General features: G+C 43.9%; 1 long non-coding RNA gene across 1 annotated transcript; it reads left to right on the top strand.

Annotated features, from left to right (window-relative positions):
* The first annotated feature begins 253 nt into the window (after positions 1-253).
* LOC147890875 (uncharacterized) lies at positions 254-1,289 on the top strand. Its single transcript, XR_015542559.1, has 3 exons — positions 254-680; positions 1,062-1,193; positions 1,267-1,289. It is a non-coding gene; the product is annotated as an uncharacterized LOC147890875 (long non-coding RNA).
* The last annotated feature ends 12,482 nt before the right edge of the window (positions 1,290-13,771 follow it).

The raw sequence follows: 13,771 nt of genomic DNA, 5'->3' as shown, positions 1-13,771 counted from the left end.
AGAAAAGTTCAAGTGGCACATTCTACAAAGGTGACAAGAGGAACAAAAGTAGATCACAATGTTGAATCATTAGTAGGTGGAACCGAAGAGCAAGAAAGTGTGGTGGGTCTAGAGGTTGAAGTATCATCAACTCAAAGAGATGAAGGTCCCAGAGTGGAGGAGGATGAGTTGGATGATAGTGAAGTTCAGGTGGAAGGAGGAGGTGATGTGATTGGCAAATGTAGGATGCTTGATTCAAACCAGTGTCCTCGCATTCCCTTGTGTAGGTTGATACCTTATGCAAGAGTGAGAGGACTTCGTGATGATGTATCTTCACTCAAAAGTACATTTCAAGTGGAGGGCTATCTCTCGGAGAAAGGGTCTTTCATTGTATCTGTCTGCAAGAGTGATGGAGGGGAGATAGTTGTGACAGATGATATGAGGAAGAGTTGGTCTCCCACCTGGAGAGAGGTGGATGAGGAGTTTGAGAAAGATGTGATGTCTAACACTGACTTTCATTTTATGTCGCAAAAGATGTTATTTGTTTGGGAGGGCAATCATAGGACCACTGCATGGATGAGTGTTATCAAGGAAATCTTTCCTACAAACAAGAAAAGACATGTACGAGTGGTATGCACAATAATTGACCCAAGGAAAATTAGTGAGATTGCTCTCTTGGTAGGGCTACAACGAATGAATTCGTAAGTACATGGACTCTTTGAATCTTCTCCACATTTGTGTTTTATGCTACTTTGCATTTATTGATTGGGTTGTGTACTTTATTGTTTGTTTTCTAGCATGAATGAACATGCCATTATCAAACCCAGTCTAAGGGACATACTCATAAATGCACACAACATTTGTGAGTGTGACTCTATGGTGTTTATGAAAACATTGTCTTTGAGTGAGATCAAATCAATAGAGAATTGGAGGGCTCAAGAGAGTAAAGGGAAGAAGCCATGGTTTCCATTGACAAGAGGTTATCTGGCAAGGCTTGTCTTCCAGGTAGAATGTTGCATTTGTATTGATGCTTACTTCTTTATCACTCCTTTGCTTTCTCTAATTGGAACTTATGTATGTAGGTTGAGTACAATACAGAGCTTAAAAAAGCAATGGACAAAATATCTACAAAGCTACCTTTAGATCAAAGGGGAGAGGCAGAAGGAAAGCAGCGTACCATAATTCAAAAGAGAATTGCTGATAGGATGGGAAAGGTGTGAATTGAATTTTCTATACTTTGTTGCATTTATTTTGAAGTTAAGTGACTGACATGTCATCTTTGGATAGGTGTTGAATTGTATAGATCCTGGTCTTGGAGAGGCTTGGTTGGAAAAGTTGTTTGCCTTGCGCTTTGATGGTGCGGACTCTTGCGTGACATTGGAGAAGCTCCAACTCATTGCAAAGTCTGATTTGAGATTAGAAAAAAAAAATATTTTCCTTTCTCTGTTAGAAGCCACTAAACCTATGCGAGACATGTACTTCATGCCTGTGGGCGACCTTGAGTACAGAGGGTGTGTTTCTTCTACCAATACAAATCATCTTTCATGGTGTTTGTTTGTTTCTTGCCAATAACATGACTCTTATTTTTTTATTATAAAATTGCATCAACTTTTACTGTTTAGGTGGATTAGTAGAGAGATATTTTTGGAGAAGGTGGAGAGACAGTCATTGAAAGTGCTTGAAGATTTGAGGGTAATCACAACAATGGGCATGCCTTTGGATACCCCTAAGGATTACACATTGCAGCAATACATGGAGGATATAAAACTGGAGGGGAGAAAACATATGTTTGTGGTGCTAAGATCAAAGGAAACAAAGATGGAGAGCAAAGGTGGAAAAAAAGGAGATGGACTATCTGAGTTGGACATGGCTGCCCATAGGGTGGTTTATAGGTATGTTGTCAATTCATTCGAAGGTTCATTTTTCATTTGCCTATTTTTGTGCTATTGATTCATGTACTTACACAATCATTGATGGTTGTTCCACTTGATTGTAGCCATCAATACCATAGTCTTGCTCTGTACATGACTAAGTTGCTTCTTGATTCCTTCGATTCCTTCCTCCCTCATCCTAAGGCTCTGGATGTTCTCCTTCATCTCCTCCACTTTTTGCTCACTCTGTGCAACAGCTTCATCTGAATCCCTTGGCATCTGTTGAAGTTGCGTGAATTGCTGAAAAACATCTTCATGGGTCGTTTCCAAGACTTCCACTCTAGCTTGGAAATCTCTCAAGACCATAACTATTGAAAGCCATGGCAAGCTCGTGCAAACATCTATCGTGATCTTCTTGCAGGGTCTTGTAGCTTGCTCTTTGGACTTCCAACAGTGTTTTTTTGACCTTTTGATGGTTTGGGACATCCGATTTTTTTGTGTTTCTTGGTTGATAGATATCTCTCCCACTTGGCAATAGAGAAAAGGATCTCTGACATTCCAAATTTGTGCAAGAGTTGGGTGGAGATTGGTCATGCTGCATGCATGTATCCACCTGGCATGCACCGTCTCTCTCAATGGGAATTAGCACATTGTCCCTGGTGGATAGATTTTCCTAAAGGACAAGTACTGGTGCGAGAAAGAGACTTGTACAATACTTATGCTTCACAAAAAGCCAATGAAGCAAGTAAGGACAAAGTGGAGGGAAGCTCAAGGAGAGATAAGAAAGAGAAAGAGAAACAAGAACATCCTACAGAAAAAGGTAAGGAAGATACAATATGATTGTTTGTTGATGTTGTCTTCAATTTGTTTTGACATCGCATTAATAAGTTTATGATTGTTCTCTTTCTAGATGAGGGACCATCTAGTCCTATGCGGCATGAAATGGATCACATAGAGAGTGCAGGTAAGGGTGTTGTTGTGTTCTGCATATGTAGTTGTTCCTTTAACACTAGTTTTACTTGTAATTAATTTGCTTTTGCATATAGATGGAGAATCAATCTCGGGACTTGTGAAGCAATACGTGTTCCATCGATCACAGTCACCTGACATTTCCTTGGCCCGTAGCATCACACCTTTGTTTGCTTGTACAGTTGGAGATTACATTGCAATGGGCAAAGACTTTGCTGACTCTAAAAGAAATGATAAGTATGCTATTTTGCATGAGTTTTTTATTACAGTGGCTAGTCGAGATCAAGACTACAAGAAGATGGGTAAGAAGGTGAAGTGGGATTCAGATTTTATATTGCTCGATTTTCCATCTGGCTATCCACTTGATGAGAGAGGATCCACTCCTACTTGGAATGTCTTGCTCGAGGACCATGTGCGGCATGGGCTTGCAGTTGCATCAGCTTCTTTGTCTGATAGTGGTTAGTTGGCATGCATATGTCCTTTGGCAGGTAAGGCACAATACCACAATTGACATTTCACATTTTTTGTTTCCATTCTACTAGTTTTAAATAAAATTAATTGCTTGTAGGACAATGTATTGGTTGGATGGAACGGTTTGCATATGTCCAGGGCTTGGAGGTTGTCAGACGTGTGATCATTCATGACAAGTTTCCATATGGATTTTGTAGAGAACATGATAAAAGAGTTAAGGTAAGCTACCATTCCATGCATTCTATGTTTGCATTCCATGATAAAAGTGTCTTTGACAAATGTCTCCTCGTTGGTCCTATGCATGCTATGTTTGGAAGGATAAGTCCTATGCATGCTATCTTTGCCATCTTTCATGCTATAATGCTTGCTAGTTGAAGTCAATATACTATACATGTTTTTCTCCATGTGGTTTCCAAATGCAATCTTCAGTATTAGCTCTAATACGTAGAGCAAAGAAGAATCCAATAGTTTTTTGGGAGGAGAGCTTTCCACTTTTCCAACAGCTTTTGATTGATCCACGTGAAGATGTCTGGACTCATTACATACCTCCCTCTGCAAGGACAATCGTGCCGATGTCTTCTCAGCTAGCACGAGGTGGACTAGAGAGGAGTAGTTTTTTGTAGGTTGCATTATGTCTCTTCTCTGTGTTCCTGGAGGGCTGGTTCTAGAGATGGGTTGTGGTACAGCCCCTCTTATGCGTGCTTGTCAGGCCATTGGCAGGCCTTGTTTTTCATTTGATTCAGACAATAGTATTATGGCTAGCATTGTTGAGCCACTTGTGGCAGATCATTCTGGAAAACGGATCAGGTCAAAGCATGATGGAGAGGGGGAAGAAGAGAGAGTGGAACCTGTCACAAACCCCTTTGATGAGTAGTATGCTACTGGCCCTGAGTTTTTTTGTTATATATTTTGAATGCTAAAATTGAGGACTTTGAAAGTGTTATTTAGCATCTTTATAATATGGTAGATAGTGAACATTTACGGGTGCCTTTGAATCAAGAAAGTACAAATTTTGATGCTTTGGATAGTGTTTGTAAGGCCTTGATCTAGCAATTGATTTTTTTTGCTTTTTGTTGGTAGCGAATTGTCTTTTGTATAACACATAAGGATGGGAAGACTTTCTTCTTGTTGGAAATTATTTTCATTGTTCCACTTTGACTTACTTTCCTTTGAAATGTATGTTTTGTTGTAATTTGTTGCCATGCTATGCAGAAAAAATGGCAAGATTCATGACAGCCGACAAGAGATATGATGAGTGGCAATTAGATAAACCACATGTGCGCAACTACTTTCTTGATGATGAATGTCAGGGGGATTAGAACATGGTTTAAAACACCATTTTGTTCATAGACTGATAATTGTTGTGGTGAACCATGGATACATTTGGAAAGTTTTGGCCTAGTGCATTTTGCGGGTGAAGTGGTATTTCAATAGTCATCTATGTTATGAGTTTGGTAATTAGTTTATGTTCTTCAAGTGAAAGATAGGGTGGATTGTAAGTCTGATTATTGGTATGCTTATTATGACAACATCTTGCTATAGTAAGTTCGGTTTCAAATTTGTTCTCATCGGAGGAATTGTAAAAAAACTCGCAGGCACTCAGAAAAAGGCCCTGTTTTTGCTGTGCGACCACCGCGCGGCTAGTCGGTGGAAAGGTGCCACAGAAATTGCATCGTATGCCTGTGTGCAGAGATATTGGGAGTTGCAGATTCATGCCTGTTGCCTGTTGATGCAAAATCGTCACGAGGAAGTGACTGTGTGGTGAAATACCACTTTCGTCAGTGTTGCAGATCTGCCCCTGTGAGGCTTTTCGCAGAAGTTTTGCTATTTGCCCTTGTGAGGCATTTGCTGTGTTTACAGGTTGCTGTTACAATTCGTGATTTGTAAAATGTCTGAGAATCTGTCTACCATTGTCAGTGAGAAGCTTGACAAGAATAACTTCCAAGCATGGAAGTTCAGGATGAAAAACTTCTTTATGGGAAAGGGAGTTTGGGATTACATCAGTGGTGAAACTGCAGAACCAGCTTTGGGTGCTGCTCCCACTCCTGCTGAATTGAAGGCCTTTAAAGAATGGCATGAAAAAGCCAGAAAATGCCTATATTGGCTGTCCGTTAGCATTTCAGATTCTATGATTGTGCATATACAGGATCTAGAGACGCCTAAGGAGGCATGGGATACATTGGTGAAGCTGTATAGCACAAATACCAAAGCACGAAAGATGCAGCTAAAGCAGGAGTTGCACAATGTGCAAAGGAAAAATATGAATATAAATGAGTATTCCTTGAAGGTGAAAGGCCTTGCAGATTCTCTTGCCTCCATTGGAGCACCTGTTGATGATGAGGACTTAGTGTCCGTGACCTTGAATGGTCTTGGGAAAGATTATGCACAATTTCGGACATCCATTGGAGTCCGTGAAACATTTCCTGATTTTCAGGAACTTATTGCTCTCTTGCTGAGTGAAGAGCAAAGGAATGGTGGTTCAGCCACCTCAACTTCTCAAGAGACTGCTTTCTACTCGAATACAGGTAGAGGCAGGGGTAGAGGAAGAGGCCGTTCTGGTGGCCGTGCAGGAAATCAGAACCAACAGTAACAACAGGAAAACCAGTCCTATGGAGGAGGACATGGTAGTTCTAGAGGCAGGGGGAGCCAAAGAGGCCGTGGTTCATGGCAAAGGAACCAGCAAGTAAATAGCAGCATAGAATGCTATTATTGTGGAAAGCCTGGACACAAGGAGAATACATGCTATAAAAAGCAGAATGACATCAAAAGTGGAAAGTTGCAGCAAAGCAACTATGCATCATCAAGTGGGCATGGTGACGACAGAAATGAGCACCTTTTTGTGATGCAGCATATGGTTAACTCCATGTCAGGAGATGCTGCAGCTTGCAATGATGTTTGGTATGTTGATTCAGGTGCCTCTAACCACATGACCAGTCATGGTGAGTGGTTTCATGATGTCAGAAATTTGGATAAGCCAGGTTATGTTGAAACAGGTGATGATACTGCGCACCCAATTACGCAGGTTGGTAAAGTGCCATTGGCTATGCAAGATGGCAAAACAAAGTACTTGGCAGATGTACTTCATGTTCCAAAAATCACTAAGAACCTGGTTTCAGTTGGCCAGATGGTTGAGCAAGGTCTGCAGGTTAGATTTAATCCTGATGGATGCTTTGTTGAGGACTTGAAAAATAAATGCCACTTGGTTGCGAAAGGCAACAAAAATGGAAGAATGTTCACCTTGGATGTTGATATGCCTGAGGTGAAAGCTGCTATGTTTGCGCATGGGAGAGGTGTCATTGCAGATATTGAGATATGGCACAAGCGCATTGGGCACGTGAATATACAAAGGCTGAAATCTATGCAAACGAAAAACATTGTTGCAGGTTTGCCTAAATTCAGAGTTGAGGGAATGCAAAAGGTATGTGAAGCATGCCAAATGGGTAAGCAGGCCAGACATGCATTTCCCAAAAATGCTAAGGTGAGCAAAAGACCTTTGGAAGTGATCCATTCAGATGTTTGGACAACCAAAGCTGCTTCTATTGGTGGATGCCATTATTATGTGACGTTTATTGATGACTACACTAGGAAGGTGTGGATTTATTTTATGAAGCACAAAAGTGAAGTGTTCAGCCATTTCAAGGCTTTTAAGGCCATGGTTGAAAAAGAGAAAGGTGTGCATATTAAAGTGCTAAGATCTGATGGAGGGGGAGAGTACTTTTCAGAAGAATTTTGTGAATATCTGAAAGAACAGGGAATTCAAAGGAAGTACTCATGCAGGTCTACCCCTCAGCAGAATGGGGTTGCAGAAAGGAAGAACAGGCATATTGCAGAAGTAGGACGGGCGATCCTAAATGAGAAAAACATGCCTGATTATTTTTGGGCTGAAGCAATAGCAACTGCTGTTTATATTATGAACAGAACCCCCACTGCAGCTGTCCATGGCATGACGCCTGAAGAAATGTATACAGGCCAAAAACCAGATATTTCTCACTTGAAGGTATTTGGTTGCATAGCTTATGTTCATGTTCCTGATGAGAAGAGAACAAAGCTGGATCCGAAGGCAGAAAAATGCATCTTTATTGGATATGCTCAGCACCAGAAAGGGTATCGCTGTTATAACCCTTCCACCCGCAAAATGCAAGTGAGCAGAGATGTTGTTTTTGATGAAATGAGCAGCTGGTATGCAGCAACTGTTATGGTAGGAGATACAGATGCAGGAAATGGGAATGCTGCAATAAATGCAGAGCAGCAATCTCAAGCCTTGAGTGGACCCAGAGAGTCCTCTACTAGTGGATCTAATGCATGGACAGGGAGATTGAGATCTAGTGAATCGTCACATGGCAGTCCTGATAGTGTTGTGCAGGTATCACATAAGGGAAAAGAAAAAGTGGACCATGCTCCAGTGTTTGATGTGTCTGCTGGTAGCTCTCATGTTGATGGAGAGTCAAGCGGCTCTGAAATGAGCCTTAATGAGGAACTTGGGATTCCTTCTGTTGTTACACCTGGTGCAAGGAAAAGCAGGCATGATTTAAAGACTCCTGCAACTGATCCAGTTGTACGGAGGTCCACTCGTATTAAGTATCCAGTTGACAGGCTGAGATATGATGGGTATACAGCACATCACTATGCTTATATGGTCAAGGTTCTAGAGGAGCCAGAGCCCACATGTTTTTAGGATGCAGCAGGGCATAAAAATTGGGAAGCAGCTATGGATGAAGAGATGGCTGCCTTGGATGCAAACCACACTTGGGATTTGATGCCTTTGCCTCATGATAAGAAGGCTATTGGCTGCAAGTGGGTTTACAAAGTAAAGCACAATGCTGATGGGTCTGTTAGCAGGTACAAGGCAAGATTGGTTGCCAAAGGTTTTGCACAGACATATGGAATTGACTATGAGGAAACCTTCAGCCCAGTTGCAAGGATGGCAACCGTGAGAGCAGTAATTGCTATGGCTGCTGCAAAGGGATGGTCTTTGCATCAGATGGATGTGAAAAATGCCTTCTTGCATGGTGACTTGCAGGAAGAGGTTATGATGCAGCCAGAAGGTTATGAGGATAAAGCACACCTCGATTTTGTAATGCAGGTTGCGCAAAGCCTTGTATGGCTTAAAACAGGCGCCGAGGGCATGGTCAGACAAGATAGGGCAATATCTTGTCACTATTGGATTTCAGATTTCCAATTCAGATTTTTCACTTTATGTGAAAAGGACAAACAGAGGGATTGTGCTTATAGTCATCTATGTTGATGACTTGATTATTACAGGTGATAGTGATGCACACATTAATGAAGTGAAGCTGTTGTTGAAGCAGAAATTTGAGATGAAGGATTTGGGAGAGCTGCGTTACTTCTTGGGCATTGAGGTTATTAGATCCCCGAATGGGATATGGCTGTTGCTAAGGCAATACGGTTTGGACATGCTGTCCAAATATGGGATGACAGGCTGTAAGCCTATCTCTGTTCCATTGGAGCAGAATGTGAAGCTCAATGCAGAGTCAGGTGAGCTTCTTGAAGATATTACTATGTACAGGCGCATAGTAGGTAGCTTGATTTACATGACTATAACCAGACCAGATTTGAGCTATGCTGCTGTGGGGCTGGTGAGTCAGTTTATGCAGGCACCGAGGAAGCCACATTTGGATGCGGCTAGGCGCATACTGCGGTATGTGAAGTCCACATTGCATTATGGACTGTTTTATGAAGCTGGGTGTGCATTACAGGTACATGGATACACAGATGCTGACTGGGCTGGTAGTGTCTCAGACAGGAGATCTACTAGTGGTTTTATGTTTTCCCTTGGGAGTGGTGCCATCAGTTGGAGCAGCAAGAAGCAGCCAACAGTTGCCTTGTCGAGCACAGAGGCTGAGTACAGGGGTGCAGCAATGGCTGCATGTGAGGTAGCTTGGTTACGGAAGCTACTTGCAGATATGGGACAGTCAGTTCATGCAGCAGTTGTCATTCATTGTGACAACATTAGCAGCATCATGCTTGCTAATAACCCAGTTTACCATGCTAGAACAAAGCACATTGAGGTGCATTATCACTTTGTGAGAGAGAAGGTTCTAGCTGGTGAGATTGATCTTGTCTATGTCAGCACTGAGGAGCAGGTGGCTGATATCTTTACGAAGGCATTGGGTACCGAGAAGCTTCGCAGATTTAGGAGCTTGCTTGGTGTACGTGAGATGGATTTGAGCTTGAGGGGGAGTGTTGAGATATCAAGCTCTATCCCCGACATATCTCCTGGATGACTATCATTTATGTCACCGCCTATGTTAGTTGTACTCGTGGTGTAGTTAGACTACCACGTATGTTTTTGGTTTGGGTTCACATATGAACCACGTATTCTAGGTTTTGACATATAGGGTATTTCCCTCTTCTATTGTATGGTTGTTGTATACAAAAGTGAAGAAAGGCTTCACCCTCCAACCTTGTGTCCTCTCTCTTTTGTGTGTTGTGAAGAAAGCTGAACTTGAGTCTCCTATCTCTCTCCCTTATTCTTTACAATGAATTTGTGCAAAACGAGGCCCACACGGGGGCACGAATGAGTGAGAGCTAGGGATGCCAAAATGGTGTGCAATGGGCTAGGAAAATACCCCGTAGCATGGTGCTTCCGTGTGTGAAATTTGGGTTCAAATGGGGTCTTGTTTGGGTCCCAAACGGATGAGTTACGAGGGGTTAAAATAGGGGTAAAATTTTCTTTTTATGGAGGGGGGTCCTAAGGGTGGTGTGAATGGACTTTAAGTCCAACTGGGGGTTGGAACCAAGTTAATCTAGTTAGGTTAACTAACCTAGATGCTCCCAGTTATTGGAACTGGGAGGTTAACCTAACTAAGTTGACTAACTATAGTTAGTTATTAACTGAAGGTTAGTTAGACTAACCTAACTGTTATTAACTAACCGAGTTTAAACTAACCTAGGTTAACTATGCTAATCTAGATTAATCTAACCTAACCTAGGTGTGACTAACCTAATCAAGGTTAATCTAACCTAGGGTTAGTTTAGTGATTAGGTTAGTTTTTTTTTAAATTTAAATAAATAAACTGTGTGGGGGGGGGCTTCCCCGGCAGCGGTGCGGCGAGGGGGGGGTTCCGTGCAGGGGGGGTGCAAGGGAGGGTGGAAGGGAGGGGGGCAGGGGGCAGAGGGATGTAGGGCGGGGGGGAGAGCGGACGGGGGCGAGGGGCGACACGAGGGGTGGGCGACGGTGGGGCGGGGGAAAGGGGAGGGTTGGAGAGGGGGGTGGAGGGGAAAGGGGAGGGTTGGAGAGGGGGTGCGGGTGGGTGGGGCGGGGTGGCATGACCGGCAACGGGTGCGGGGCGGGGCAAGGCAGTAGGTGGTGGGGCATAGGGGGCGAGCGGTGAGCACGAGTGGTGGGCTGGGGCAGGGCGGGGCGGCGGGTCTGCGATGGGGTTTTGTTCGACTAGAGGGGGTGGTTGTGGGGGGGGGTTTGAGGTGAGGGGAGGGGGGTGGGATTGAGAGAGAGAGGAGGGTGGGATTGAGAGAGAGGGGGGAGGGGGGTGGGATTGAGAGAGAGAGGGGGGGGAAGAGAGAGAGAGGGGGGTGGGAAAGAGAGAGAGAGAGAGAGGGGGGGAAAAGAGAGAGAGAGAGAGAGAGAGGGGGAGGAAGAGAGAGAGAGAGAGAGAGAGAGAGAGAGAGAGAGAGAGAAGAAAGAGAGAGGGGAAGGGAAAGAGAGAGAGAGAGAGAAAGAAAGAGAGGGGGGAGGGAAAGAGAGAGAGAAAGAAGGAGAGAAAAAGAGATAGATAGAGAGATAGAGAAAGAGAGAGAGAGAAGAAAGAGAGAGGGGGAGGGAAAGAGAGAGAAAGAAAGAGAAAGAGAGAGAAAGAAAGAGAGAGAGGGAAAGGGGGAGGGGGTGGTGGTGGAGGGGGAGGGGGGAGGGGGTGGTGGAGATGGAGTGGGGAAAGGGAGGGGGGGAGCGGGTGGTGGAGATGGAGGGGGGAGGGGGGCAGGGGGGGAGGGGGAGGGGGTGGTGGAGATGGAGGGGGGAAAGGGGGAAGGGGTGGTGGAGACGGAGGGTGGAAAAGGGGGAGGGGATGGTGGTGTGTGAAGATTGTGGGAGAGAGGGAAGGAGTCTCACTTGCGGCTTTCTCACATGCATAATGGGGGAATACACACAAAGGTGGAGGCTGAAAACAGTTTTTCTCTTCTTAGTTGTGAAAGCCAAAAGAACTCTAGTACAAAGAAATAGAAGAACCCTATATGTGGGTCTCAAACCAAACTCAACTAACTAAGGTGGCATACTAACTGAGCCACAAACTAGAGTAGATAAGGATAGCTGTCATCCAGCTATTATTCGTGGGCGGTGTACCAACCGCATCTCCAGCTAATAGGTCGGTGACATAAATGCACAACAGTCACCCTGGCATATCGCGAGTGGAGCTCGATATCTCAACACTCCCCCTCGAGCTCAATCCCAATTCCTGCACACCAAGCAGGTCTCTGAACTTGCGCAGCTTCTCTGCGCACAATGCTTTCGTGAAGATGTCAACTACCTGATCCTCTATGCTGACATAAACTAGATCAATGAGACCTAGTAAAACCTTCTCCCGCACATAGTGATAATGCACCTCAATGTGCTTTGTTCTGGCATGAAAGACTAGGTTCTTTGCCAAATGTATACTACTCATGTTGTCACAATAAATGACAACTGGCCCATCTGTAGACTGATGCATATCATAGAGTAGCTTATGCAACCAAGCTACCTCACATGCAGCCATTGCTGCACCCCTGTACTCAGCCTCTGTGCTCGACAAGGCAACTGTAGGCTGTTTCTTGCTGCTCCAAGTGACTGCAGCACTCCCAAAAGAGAACACATATCCACTGGTAGATCGTCTATCAGAAATGCTACTAGCCCAATCAGCATCAGTGTATCCATGCAACTGTATCTGAACCCCAGCCTCATAAAATAGTCCATACTGCAATGTGGACTTCACATACCTGAGTATGCATCTAGCCACATCCAAATGCGGTTTCCTTGGAGCCTACATAAACTGACTTACCAACCCAATAGCATAGCTCAGGTAATAGTCATGTAAATCAAACTTCCTACTATGCGTCTGTACATAGTAGGGTCTTCCAGAAGCTCACCTGCATCTGTGCTCAGCTTCACATTCTGCTCCAAAGGAACTGAAATAGGCTTAGAGCCTGTCATCCCATATTTGGACAGCATGTCCAATCCATACTGCCTCTGCAAGAGCTGTATCATCCCACTTGGTGATCTAATCACCTCAATGCCCAAGAAATAACGCAGCTCTCCCAAATCCTTCATCTCAAACTTCTGCCTCAATAGCATTTTCACATGAAGGATATCTTCATTACTATCACCTGTGATGATCAAATCATCAACGTAAATGACCAGCAGCATAATCCCTTTCTCTGTTTTTCTCACATAGAGTGAGAAATTTACCTTGGAAATCTGAAAGCCAATAGTGACAAGATACTGTCCTATCTTGTCAGACCATGCTCTAGGTGCTTGCTTCAAGCCATACAAGGCTTTCTTCAACCTGCAAACAAACTCAGGATGAATAGCATGAACATAACCTGCTGGCTGCTCCATAAAGACCTCTTCTTGCAAATCACCACATGCAAGAAGGCATTCTTTACATCCATCTGATGTAAAGACCATCCCTTTGATGCAGCCATAGCAATGGCTGCTCTTACGGTTGCCATCCTTGCAACCGGGCTGAAAGTTTCTTCATAATCAATGCCATATGTCTGTGCATACCCCTTGACAACTAATCTTGCCTTGTATCTATTCACAGAACCATCTGCATTGTGCTTGATCTTATAAACCCACTTACAGCCAATTGCATTCTTGCCTTTAGGCAAAGGCACCAATTCCCATGTAGCATTAGCATCCAAGACATCCATTTCTTCATCCATGGCTTTCTCCCATTTTTCATTTCCCATGGCTTGCTCAAAAGAAGTGGGTTCTGGTTCCTGTATCACTTTGACCATATAGGCATAGTGAATGGCTGTAAATCCATCATATTTCAGTCTATACCTAACCCTGGTAGACCTGCGCAAAATAGGCTCACTTCCAGGTGCTCTCAAAACATCCCTGGTCTTCCTTACTCCAGGTGTAACAACAGAAGGAATACCCAACTCATCATCAATGCTCTGTTCTGAGCCACTGGATTCACCATCCACATAAGAGTGACCTGCATTCACATCAAACATGGGCTGATCTACCTTCTCTTTTCCTTTTCGTGATACCTGTGTACCACTATCTGCATTGCTTTGAGGGGATTCTCCTGATCTCAATTTGCCTGTCCATGGCGAAGTATGTGAACCACTGGTAGAGGACACTCCAGGTCCACTGATATTTTGTGATTGCTGCTATGCATTCTGTGCAGCATTACCATTTTGTGCATCTACATCAATCATCACATTTACTGGTTTATACCAGCTGCTCATCTCATCAAAAACAACATCTCTGCTCACTATGAACTTACGTGTAGAAGGGTTAT

Source organism: Dipteris shenzhenensis, chromosome 18 (assembly GCF_047967505.1).
Source record: "Dipteris shenzhenensis isolate YYH24624 ecotype China chromosome 18, Dip_SZ_1.0, whole genome shotgun sequence".
NCBI classification, from domain to species: Eukaryota; Viridiplantae; Streptophyta; class Polypodiopsida; order Gleicheniales; family Dipteridaceae; genus Dipteris; species Dipteris shenzhenensis.
The sequence above is the reverse complement of the archived record's forward strand: the minus strand, read 5'-3'. Positions and strand labels throughout refer to the sequence as shown.